The sequence below is a fragment of the Castanea sativa genome, chromosome 11 (genome assembly GCF_040712315.1).
Source record: "Castanea sativa cultivar Marrone di Chiusa Pesio chromosome 11, ASM4071231v1".
In the NCBI taxonomy this organism is placed as follows: Eukaryota; Viridiplantae; Streptophyta; class Magnoliopsida; order Fagales; family Fagaceae; genus Castanea; species Castanea sativa.
In genome coordinates, this window is record NC_134023.1 from 2,199,962 (window position 1) to 2,212,445 (window position 12,484).

The window sequence follows — 12,484 nt, forward strand, 5'->3', positions numbered from 1 at the left end:
AATTATATGGAATTTATCGTATCAAAGAGGCAAGTGTGGCAAATCTAATGAGGTTCACCAATGGAGTCCTCCATTGAGAGATTCATTTTTGTTAATCGGGAATTGGAAGCTTTCAGGAGCTTCATAAACATTATTTATAGCACTCCTGTAAGGGGGATTAGGAAGGATAAGAGATGTTGACTGCTTGGTAAGAGTAAGGGGTTCACGGTCAGTGCGTACTACCATCTTCTAGTAGGCCATAGTGATCAGTTTTTCTCTTGGAAAAGCATTTGGAAGCAGAAGATTCCCTCTAGGGTGGCTTTCTTTGTAAGGATCGCTGCCTTGGTAAAATGTCTAACAATTGACAATTTAAGGAAAAGAAAGGTTTGCATTTTGGATTGGTGTTATATGTGCAAGTGTAATAGTGAAACTGTTGACCATCTATTCATTTATTGCCCGGTTGCTTTGGAGTTGTGGGATATGATTTTTGGTTTATTTGGAGTTTGCTGGGTTATGTCAATGTTTGTTGTTGTGCTATTTGCTTGCTAGGAAGGTCAACTTGGTCACCATCGTAATGGAGATATTTGGATGGTTGTTCCTCATTGTTTGATTTAGTATATTTGAAAGGAAAGAAATAGTAGATGTTTTGAAGACAATGAGCTTTTCTTGTCTGATCTCAAGTTTCTTTTTTTTTTTTTTTTTTTTTTTTTTTTCAGAACCTTATTGGACTTGGACTGGTTCTCCGTGTGGAGAAACCATCTCTTTTCTTCCATTTTGGATTTGCTTGATTTTTGTAATGTTTGTATTTGATTTATTCACCCCTGTATACTCCCTGTGTACTTGGGTGTCTCTCTCCTTTTGATTTCAATAAAGCTTTATTACTTATAAAAAAAAAAAGTTTCTTCAATCTTGATTCTCTCTCTCTCTCTAGCTTCTCCATTTCATAGCCCTCTGTTTTCTTATAAAGTCAATTTACATGCTTATAAAAATACTATTTACGAACAAATCATACATTTAAGTGCAGTGCTTTTAAGGGTTTTGTTAATTACATGAAACACATCTATTGGTTGGTAAAATTGGTGACGTGTGTTCTATTGAGGAACGAATAATTTCTGGAAAATGCAAGAAATCAAACAAGTTCCATAGAATACTTTAAGAAAAAGCATTGGAAACTAGCAAAATCATTTTATTTTATTTTTTCTTAGTGTAACACCATAACTATGCGTTGCTAAGTACAATATATATATATATGTTTGTGTGTGAGACAACAGTTGGAATGGAATATAATACATTGATTTATTAACTGGAGTTGTTTAAACAACATGACCATAGTTGGCTGTTTTCGAACTCAATTAAATAAATAAACTTTGAGCTTTTGTTTAGACAAAACAATTAGTTGGATGAGCACTTAAAACAATATTATGTTATTATTATCGTTTTGATGGAGAATGGTATATCCACTCCCAGCCCACAATTTTTAAAGTGAAGTTTATCAAGTCATTGATATTAATATATTATCTCATACTTGCTTTGCATGCACTCCCATGATAGGAATGCTAGTATTGTAAAATTTATTTTTATTATATTATTTTTTATTTAAAGACAAGTTGGGTAAGATGTGTAAATGTATTTAGAAAAAGATAGTGACGGTTACACACACTTTTTTCTTTTTCTTTTTTTGAGAAACACACACACACATGGCTTTTTCTTTTTATAGACACCTTATTATACACATTTTTCTAAAATAAAATCTTGATTACAAACAGGGCCGGCCCAAAAAAATTTGGGGTCTAAGGTGAAAATTTTATATGGAGTCTTTTTACATGTATACATTAATTAAATAAAATTATATAATATTAATTAAATTAAGACTAATTAGATGTAAATGCAGAGATTAATAAATAATACTAACTAAACTAAGGTTAATTTCATATAGAGGATTGAATATCATAGTTGAACCATAAATTTAAACAAAAAGAACTAAAAAATATATATATATTTTTTTAAGAAACTTACTTTAACTTGGATATATGACTATGCATAGTTAAGTACAGTTGTAATCTAAATTTTATTTTTATTTTTTTTTAAGAGAAAAATATAGATATTATTTGGTGGGTGGCTTTGTAGGAGATTAGTTTACAAAAATTAAAGTCTCAAACTATTAAAGGAGATTAGTCATCATTGATAGTCTCTCACATTTGCAGCATCTTTTTTGAAACATTTTAGGGGTTCAATTGGTTTAAATTTCTATTGGTCTCCTATTTTGGAAGTCTTGTTAGAAATGAAAAAAAAAAAAAATACTAGAGATATTACAAAATGTTCACAATATAATATAATAATGATTGTAATTGACAAATTTCAACAACTTAATTTATTTTTATTTGAATTACTTTTTTATGTGATTGATGATATGTCAATTAAAACCTATGGTTTCCATTGCCTCTTATTACATGCGGAGGAATCGGGTTTGTTCATAAATTGGGTTCATTTCATATGCACCCTACAAGATCGATTTCGAGTACCAATCCTTGATGCATCAATGGAGACTACCACATAAGAATTTGAGATTCAAGAGCCCGTAAATATCATACCGGAGAACCAAGAACCAATTCTTGATGCACCAATGGAGGCTCCCACTCAAGAGTCCACGATTCAAGGATCGGTAATCTAAGTGTTAGTGATACAAGAATCAAAGACACAAGCGCCAACAATTCTAATGGTTCTAGAGTCATATGAGGTCTTGAGGATCCAAGAACATTCAAAGATCCAATAAATCAATGAGACCTTGAAAATTGAAGAACCATTAAAGGCTCAAGTTGGAGGAGTGTTAAGCAATCTTGTATTGCAGATTCCACCATGGAAGCTAAATATGTTGCTACTTGTGAAGCGGCAAAGGAAGTTGTTTTGCTCAATAAATTCCTTTCTGATCTTGGTGTTGTGAGAATGGAGCAAGTTCCCATCACATTGTTTTGCGACAATAGTGGAGCGGTTGCACAATCCAAAGATCCAAGTAATCATAAGAAAGGAAAGCACATTGAGAGAAAATACCACATTATTAGAGAAATTGTTGCTCGAGGAGATGTAGTAGTAGTAAAGATTAATAGTGCAAGTAATCTAGTGAATCCCTTTACCAAAATCTTGCCCCAAAGGACTTTTGAGTTACATTTGGAGGGAATGTGAGTTAGATTAGTACACAATAGTCTTTAGGGCAAGTGGAAGATTGTTAGGATTTGTGCCCTTAAATCCTATTGTATGATGCTATGTATGACATTATGTATCACTTAATGTTGTAATTTATAAAGTTGTTTTATTATAATCTAAAATAATGGTAACATAAATATTAGACATTATCATATAGTCCATGAGATGCATAGTATGTGATTTATATGAAATTTACAGAAGATATAAATCACAAGTTTTTTGTAAACTAAGAATTATAGTTCTTGGTCGATGGTGAAATTGAGTATTTCATCTGCAAAAACTATAACATATTAACTAAGATGATTTGTTTTGATCATGGAAGTGGATACTTCTAGTTGATATATTGATATATTGATATATTTTAAGAGTTAAAACATATTGAATTGGACCACTGTGAGATTTATTATTCTCCTAACGACTGTCAAATGAATAATAAATCTCACAACTTCTATTTACATGAACTCTTAATCTATTTACATGAACTCTTAATCTTGAAAGGATAATGGACTTGATCACGAAATGTAAATTACTTTGATATATCAGGAGTGAGATTTAAAGACATGATCAAAACCTTAGTATGTTGGGCAACCACATTTAGTATTGATGGAACATATATTCTCAAGATAGAATTCATAGTCTCTTAACGGAGATACAAAATATTCCCTTGAGATAAGTTTAATGAGTTTGGTTATTCAGAGTGTTAGGCCTAACCACTTTAGTAAAGATTAACTAAAGTATATATTTATGAAATTGGATTTCATAAATATATGATGAATAATATAGAGGATTAAACTGGGTACTCAAGGATTAAGGTGTAGTAATTTACAAAGTGGCAGTCTACATTCATGACGTTGTATTACTATGAATATTTTATGAAGAGGTTTCATGTATAATAAAGTCTTGGGATATAATTTATAAATAAGGCCTAGAGTGCAACTATATTTATATAGTGGTATTAAATATAGTTAATGGTAACTTTGGACTTGTTAAGAGTTGACAAAAAATCTCAATGCTCATTGGAGCTAGTGTCTTATTGGTCAATTTTGGTCTCACTCCAAGCCACACACTAAAACTCAATTGGAAAGGCCCAAAAGATTAGCCGAATTAGATAATCAGTTAGATACAAAGGGAGAAATATACAGAATTTTGTATGTGTGTGTGTGTGTAACATCATTGTAAAATGGTGTGTATGTGAGTGTGAGACACTCGATTATTCTCCCTTTGAAAAACCGATTGAGAGACCACATTTCTTAGGGCTAAAGTGGAATTGGAGTGAAGATTAAAAGTATTCCTGAGTACTTCTGATCTTTTGTTTTGAATTTTAATGCACCAAAGTACGCTTTCTTGTTCTTGAATTCTGAAATTTGCATAGTATATGTTAACAATTGCGAATAAAGTAGATCCGTTAATTTTCTGTTGCATATGTTTTGTATGTGATACAAACATGTATTTAAGACAAAGAAGAATATCTCACTTTTCATCAAATTTATTGTTCCACGTAACGTAAATTCAATATTACAAAAAAAAGAGAGTATAAATTCAACTTAACTAGGCTTTGAGAGATAACCCAATAATAATAGTATCTTTTGTGATATATCATATCTTTGAGTTTTCCACCCTTTTCCAACTATCTACCTATAAGAGCATTGACGTTAGGTGTGCCAAATTCCAAAATTTTGGCATTTGGCACGTTGAACACCAAAATCATTGCTTCATTAGGTGTTTCAAATCTTAAAATTTTTTGCAACATTCTACAGTACCATTCTAATAATAGAAAAATACCGTAACTAAATTTCAAAAGTTTTAGTTACACTCTGGTGGGCTCGGATAGATGTAAATTTTTTTCCTTTTTTTAATCAACCCTTTCTCTCTCCTCTCACTTCTCACATGTCTGCCTCCCTTTCTCCTATTTGCCTCCCTCTTGCTCTCTTCACTCTCATTCTCTGGCATCTCTCACTCTCTTATGTTGCCGCCAATCTTAAGCTGCTGCCGTCAATCTCACCTGGAGCTGTCATGCCGCTGATCTCTCCTCTTCACCAAATCTCTCTCTCTCTCTCTCTCTCTCTCTCTCTCTCTCTCTCTCTCTCTCTCGGTGCTTGTGTCAATGTTTTTTACAGTGGTTGGTTGTTGATGGTTGGTGGTGGTAGGTTTGTAATAGTGGTGGGGGGTGGGCTATAGGTTGTGGTGGGGGTGGCCATGAGCTGTGGTGGGTGATGACATGATTTTTTTATTTTGTATATATATATATATATATATTTTAATATATTTTTAATATTTGTATATATTATTTTAATATATAAAATTGAATAATACAAAATGTGATGTATGGTGAATTGTAAAATAATGTATTAAAATAATAAAGTAGTATTTTTAATGTGCTAAAATGACTTCTTTTTAAAACATTTGATGTTAATGCTCTAATAATAATAATAATAATAATAATAATAATAATAATAATAATAATAATATCTTTTGCAATATGGCACTGCTAGAGAGCTTCCTATGGATTCTGCTGTAACTAATCACCCAGCTGAGGTGATCCTTGGACAAACTCTAATGTACTAATCCTTCTAAAGTTGAATAAATTCCATTTTTTCAAGTTTCAACCAAAAAAATCATTGCTGTCCAGCTACGAGCTTAAGTAGCCACAGAAAAATGTAAGAACTGAAAACATTCCCCCACCCCCTAAAAAATCCAAGGGCGAATGAATATCGGAGTCGTGATGATGTTACTTTCTAGCAAAATAATTGTAAAAAAAAAAAAAAAGATTTATGATGATTTCCTTTTTCAATAATGAATAAGAACAAAATTTCTTTACAACCCGTCATGTCAAAAGGCATGTCGCTAGAAAAGTCTCCCTCTGGAAACTTCGCCTAGGCAGTGGCACTGTCGTCCCTTCTTGCTGAAGGAGACTTAGTCCCTTGTGATAACAAAGTTATCTCAAGGCTAGTGGGTCTTTTCTCAGGGGTCTGGGAAACACGTAGGATAGTTTCTAAGCACTACGAAGACATCAATGGAGGACATTACTAAACATTGGAGCTCGCTCTCCCTCTCTGAAAAAGAAGGATCAGGACTACGACTGAGAAAGGAGCAAGCCATTACAGAGTTTGCCATTGCTGCCAGATTCCTTACTAAGCGCCCCCTCAACATCGAAGCCGTCGCCAACACCTTCATCCCCTATGGAGAACCAAATCAGGTTTCAAAATTAAAAATCTTGGCAATCATAGAATTCTTAAATCGGAGCCTTGGTCCTTCGACAAGCACCTAATGGTGCTTACACATTATGATAAGGATACTTCCCTAAACCCATTAGACTTCAATAGGGTCTTTTTTCTGGGTTCAAGTCTTCGATATACCAGTTAGAGACCGAAATAGAGAAGTAGCTGAACAAATCTGTGAAGTCCTGGGATCTGTCATCCACCCCCCTGATGCACTTGACGTGACGGAGGCAACTTCATCAAAGTCAGGGTGCAAGTTGATATTTCCCTCTCCCTTTGCAGGGGTATCCTTTAAATACGAGCGTTTACCCAACTTGTGCTACTGGTGTGGGCTCCTTACCCATGGGGATAAGGATTGCAATAAATGGATTGATAGTGAAGGTTCATTACAGCAAAAAGATCAGCAATTTGGCCCCTAGCTTAAGGCCCCACCCTTCCAAGCTTCACGAAGAAATGTCATAAATGTACTTGGTTTTTTTGTGAAGAGAAACAAAGAATTCCCAGTCCATTACTCTCTTGGTACGCAGCCCCCACTACCCACGGCGGGCCCTGAAATGACCTTGATGCCCACCCCTCTCCCTCTGTCAACATTTAATGTGAAAGACCACACTAAATCTAATCCCGAGAAAGCTGGGGACCTGTAGGCCAATTCAAACTCGAAAGTTGACCCCACGACAAAATTTCCCCCCACAAAGGACTTCGAGAAACTGATCACAGAGATAGACCAGGATATCTCACGCTTTGACCAATCTGAGGCCCCCCAAATGGATGCCAATGGGCCTTCCGCTATTTCGGTCCTAGGCCCAAAATCTCCCACTTTAAGAACCCAACCCAACAAATCCATGGCCCTTTAAGACATTACTAACCTAGCACAAACCCCCCCCCCAACTCCTCGCCCAGGGAGAGAAGAAATGGACCCGTATTCAAAGGCCTTCAATTCTCTCAAAGGACCTGTCATTAGGTATTGTTCTAGGCAAACATCTCCACCCATCCTTCCTCGAAGACCATCTCCCAGCAAAATGCATAGCCTCTCATGACGCAAACATAAATGATAACTTCTCCTCATCGGCGGCGGCTGCACCCCAGCCCCGCCGAGCCCAATGAGTTGGCTTTGCTGGAATGTGCGTGGGCTTGGGAACTGACGCACCATTCAAGAACTCGGATCTTTGGTTCGAGCACAAGATCCCACTGCTCTTTTCTTGGCCGAGACTTGGTCAGGGGAAGATTTTTTGAAAAGACTTTGTAGGGAGCTCTTGTTTGACCGTTTTTGGATAGTCCCTCAAGTAAATAAAACGGGATGTTTAGCTCTGTTTTGGAAAAATTTGGTACACATTGAGGTAATCTCTTCCTCCCCCAATCATATTGACACCATTGTTGGTAGTAATCTAGAAACCAAATGGCGGTTTACAGGTATTTATGGATTCGCAAAAGCAGCCAAGAAGCACGAAACTTGGTCCATGATCAGGTCGCTCCACCACACTATTTCCCTCCCTTGGCTCTGCGCAGGGGACTTCAATGAAATAATGTGGTCTCATGAAAAACTATGTCTCGGCCTGAGACAGGAAGGAGGTATGAAACTTTTTCAGGATGTCCTAGATGAGTATGGTCTTAAGGACTTGGGGTTTGCAGGAGAGAAATTTACTTGGAAGGGTAAGAGGCAGGGAGGTATGGTTTTTGAGAGGCTCGACAGGGCAGTAGCGAACAATCAGTGGTCCTTCCTTAACTCGGGCACCTCGATTCACCATCTCCATTCCCTCTCTTCGAATCACAAACCAATTGTCATCAATCCGGAAGGTATTTTCCCGAGGCTAAACCGACCGTTCAGGTTTGAAAAAATGTGGCTTAGTGATGGGGGCTGCAGTCAGACTATGGAGGACGCTTGGGGTCACCCCTCTCCCGAAGCTTCAATGGCGCTGGTTGCTGGTAAGCATATAAACTACGGTGATAAACTCCTATCTTGGAGTTGTCAATCTTTTGGTAACATTAAAAAAGCAATTGAATTGAAATCGAAGAGGCTTAATAAAGTAGAATTGGAAGCTACAAAAGGAAAGGGGGATGCAAACTTAATCTGGACCTTGAAAGCAGAGCTCAATGATCTCTTGGACAAAGAAAGCCAAATGTGGCACCAACGGTCTAGGGCTCTCTTTTGGAAGGAGGGGGATCGTAACACAAGGTACTTCCATAGTAAAGCCTCCTAGAGATTCCGTAGGAATAGGATTTTGGGTTTAAGAAACGAATCAAATGCGTGGTGCACAGATGACTCCCAGATTAAAGAGATTGCAATCTAATATTACCAAACTCTGTTTGCCACTTCCCACCCCACTGAATTCAATGCAGTTTTGGAGACTGTCTTCCCCTTAGTTACTCAGGAAATGAATGCCCAACTCCTTAGGCCTTTCACGCAGGAGGAAATTGAGTTGCCATCAAGCAAATGGAACCCACCACAGCTTCGGGCCCCGATGGTATGCCCCCTCTGTTTTATCAGTCATTTTGGTCTCTCGTAGGTGATGAGGTTTGCTCTATAGTTCTAGATTGTTTAAATAATTGTAAAATTCCTCATGAGATAAATCATACCAACATTACCTTGATCCCCAAAGTAAAATCCCCAGAAAACATCACTGAGTTCAGGACCATCAGCCTATGCAACGTGATCTATAAGCTAGTCTCAAAAGTCCTAGCTAACAGACTCATGGTTGTTTTGCCTGTAATAGACAACGTGCTCATGGCCTTCGAAACTCTTCATTATATGAAAAACCACCAATCCGGCAAGTCGGGGTTCATGGCATTGAAACTAGATATGAGTAAGGCCTACGATCGTGTAGAGTGGCTGTATCTTGAGAAGATTATGAGGAAGATGGGTTTGGATGAAAAGTGGGTGGCTCTAATGATGGAATGCATCACCTCGGTGAGCTACTCCATTCTTATAAATGGTGTTCCTACAGACCTGATACGCCCTTCGAGAGGCATTAGACAAAGAGATCCACTCTCCCCCTATCTGTTTCTTTTGTGCACTGAAGGCCTTCATAGCCTACTTCACCAAGCGAATATAGCAGGCCATATCCATGTGGTGTCCATTTGCAAAAAAGGTCCAAGACTCACTCACTTGTTTTTTGCCAATGACAGCTTAATCTTCTGCCGTGCTTCCATGATAGAATGCCAAAAAATCCAGTCCTTTCTTTCATGCTATGAGAAAGCTTCGGGGAAGCTCCTAAATATGCAAAAAACGGGTCTTTTCTTTAGTAAATCCACCCACCCGGACACCCTTAATCAGATAAAAGCCTCTCTCGATGTCCAAGAAGTGAAGCAATGTGAGAAATACTTGGGCTTACCTTCCCTAATTGGAAAAAACAAGAGAGCAAGTTTCGGGTACAACAAGGAAAGAATTTGGGCAAAACTTCAAGGCTGGAAAAAGTAGCTCCTCTCTCAAGCAGGCAGGGAAGTGCTTCTCAAAGCGGTCATCCAAGCAATTCCGACCTACGCCATGAGCTGCTTCAAACTCCCAATCACCCTCTGCAATGAAATCGAATCCTTGATTAAGAAATTCTAGTGGGGCTAGAGGGGTGAGCAAAGGAAAATCCACTGGGCCAAATGGAACACTCTGTGTAAGCCAAAGACTCTAGGCGGCTTGGGTTTTAAAGACTTCCAAAAGTTTAACGATGCGATATTAGGGAAACAAGTCTGGCACCTGCTAACAAATGAGGACTCCCTGTTTTACAAATTTTTCAAAGCAAAATTTTTTCCTTCAGGAAGCATTCTTGAGGCAAAAGAAGGTAATGGATCATTTGCATGGAAAAGCATCCTAAAGGGCAGAGAGATAATCCAAAAAGGCTTGCTTTGGAGAGTGGGAAATGGTTCATCAATTCGGATTTACCATGACAATTGGCTACCGAATCCCAGTATCAAGAAAATCCTATCCAAACCTCTCTTGCTAGACAGCCAAGACAAGGTCTCATCCCTTATTGATTGGGAGAAGCACTGCTGGTCCCGAGATGTAATTGATGCAAACTTCTCTCCACGAGAAGCTGCCACAATCAAGGCCATCCCTCTCAGCTTGAGTAATTGCGCGGATGTGAGGACCTGGCCTCTAAAAGTTGATGGTGTGTACTCTATAAAATCAGGTTACCAACAACTGCTAGACCTGGAACTAAATGCCAAGGACCTCGGACCTCTCTAGTACCAAGAAGCCGTGGAAGGGCATTTGGAAATTAAGAGTTCCTAACAGAGTTAAGACTCTAATTTGGAGAACGAGCACGGACTCACTGCCATCGAAGGCAAATCTCAGGAAAAGGAAAATCTTAGTTGATGCAACGTGCTCAAGTTGCGGCTTGGAACTAGAAACCACAATGCATGCAATTTGGTCGTGTCCCTCCCTACTGCAGGGTTGGAGTGTCAACTTTGGCTGGTTGGTTAGCGAAGCGGGTAAGGAAACATGTTTTCTTGATGTGTTGAAACTGTGCTCGGAGAGGAGTAATCCAGTGGACTTGCTTGCTATGACAGTTTCCCAGATCTGGACTAGGCGCAATAAACTCTATGTTGGTGATGCTGTTCCTCCTCTGGGTTTGATCAACCAGCTAGCTTCAGTCAGTCTCTAGGAATTCCATCAGTCCTCCCTAAATCCCCCAAAAGCTCCCCTTCCCCCAAAGGACACTAAATGGCTGCCTCCTCCAACTAATTGGGTGAAAATCAACTTCGATGGAGCCACTTTCGGTGCCTCCAGCTCTACAGGCTTGGGAGCGATAATTCGAAACGACTTGGGTCTAGTTATGGTTGCTTTTACACAACCCATTCTATTGCCTACATCAGTAGAGATGGTGGAAGTGTTGGCAGCCCGAAGTGCCCTCTGTTTTGCAAAGGATCTGGGCTTTACCAAGCTAGTAGTGGAAGGAGACTCAAAGATTACTATCCAAGCTCTCACCAGTGATGGTCTTTCTTCTTCCAGCTTTGACCACATTATCAAGGATATCAAGAGATTGTCTTCAGCACTTGAAAATGTAATTTTTAGTCATACTCGCAGGCAGGGCAATAGAGTTGCCCACGGCATGGCTAGAATGGCATGTAATTTTTCTCTTTTCCAATCCTGGATGGAGGATGTTCCTCCAGGGGTGAAAGTTGTGTACCTCTCTAAAATTCTTCAATGATATCCTCCCCCCTTTTTCTGTGAGGGTGGCTTCTCAAAAAAAAAAAAAAAAAAGGCATGTACACTGTGAATTGAATATTTCTCGTACAATGCAGTTGTGATAAAGTTTTTGTATGATAAGTCAATTTGAGCACTTCGGATACCCCACTCTTAGCCATTGGCCATGTGGCGAGTTGTGGTTGGTGAAGGGGTGATGATGAGTCACCCCTCCACCAACCACAACTTGCCACTTGGGCGAGTTGTGGCCAATGTTGTGGCCAATGTTGTGGCCAAGGGTGTTGTACCAAACTTTTTCAGTCAATTTATATACTTAGGCCGTAGTTATTTTCTTCCTCTCCTTAACAAAATAAGTTTCTCTATATACTATTTGTTAGAGATATATTAGCCCATGAGTATAAACCCAAACTTAATTCTATTTTATGTGCAAGTCAAGTCTCTTACTTATACTAGAAGTCTTTCAGTTTAGGGTTTAGTCTACTCTATATACACATGTTATGATTCATTGTAATACATGATTTGTACTACACACTAATATATTATTGATGTAGAATTTTAGGATTTCTTCCGTGGATGTAGGCTGTTAGGTTGAACCACGTAATTCTCGTGTGTTATTGTGTTCTACACTTTATGCTTTCGCTTCTGCATCCATACTAGCATATTCAACATGGTGTATCAAATCTCAAGGTTTCATCAAGTTTCCATCTTGTACTAAAAGTCTTTTAGTCTAGAGTTTAGTCTACTATATATATATATATATATATATATATATACACACATGTAATGGTTCATTATAACACATGATTTTTATTACACTCTAATATATTATTGATATAGCTCTTTAGGGTTCTCTCTGTGGATGTAGGCTGTTAGGTTGAACCATGTAATTCTCGAGTGTTATTGTGTTCTACACTTTATGCTTTCGCTTCTACATCCTTACTAGCATATTCAA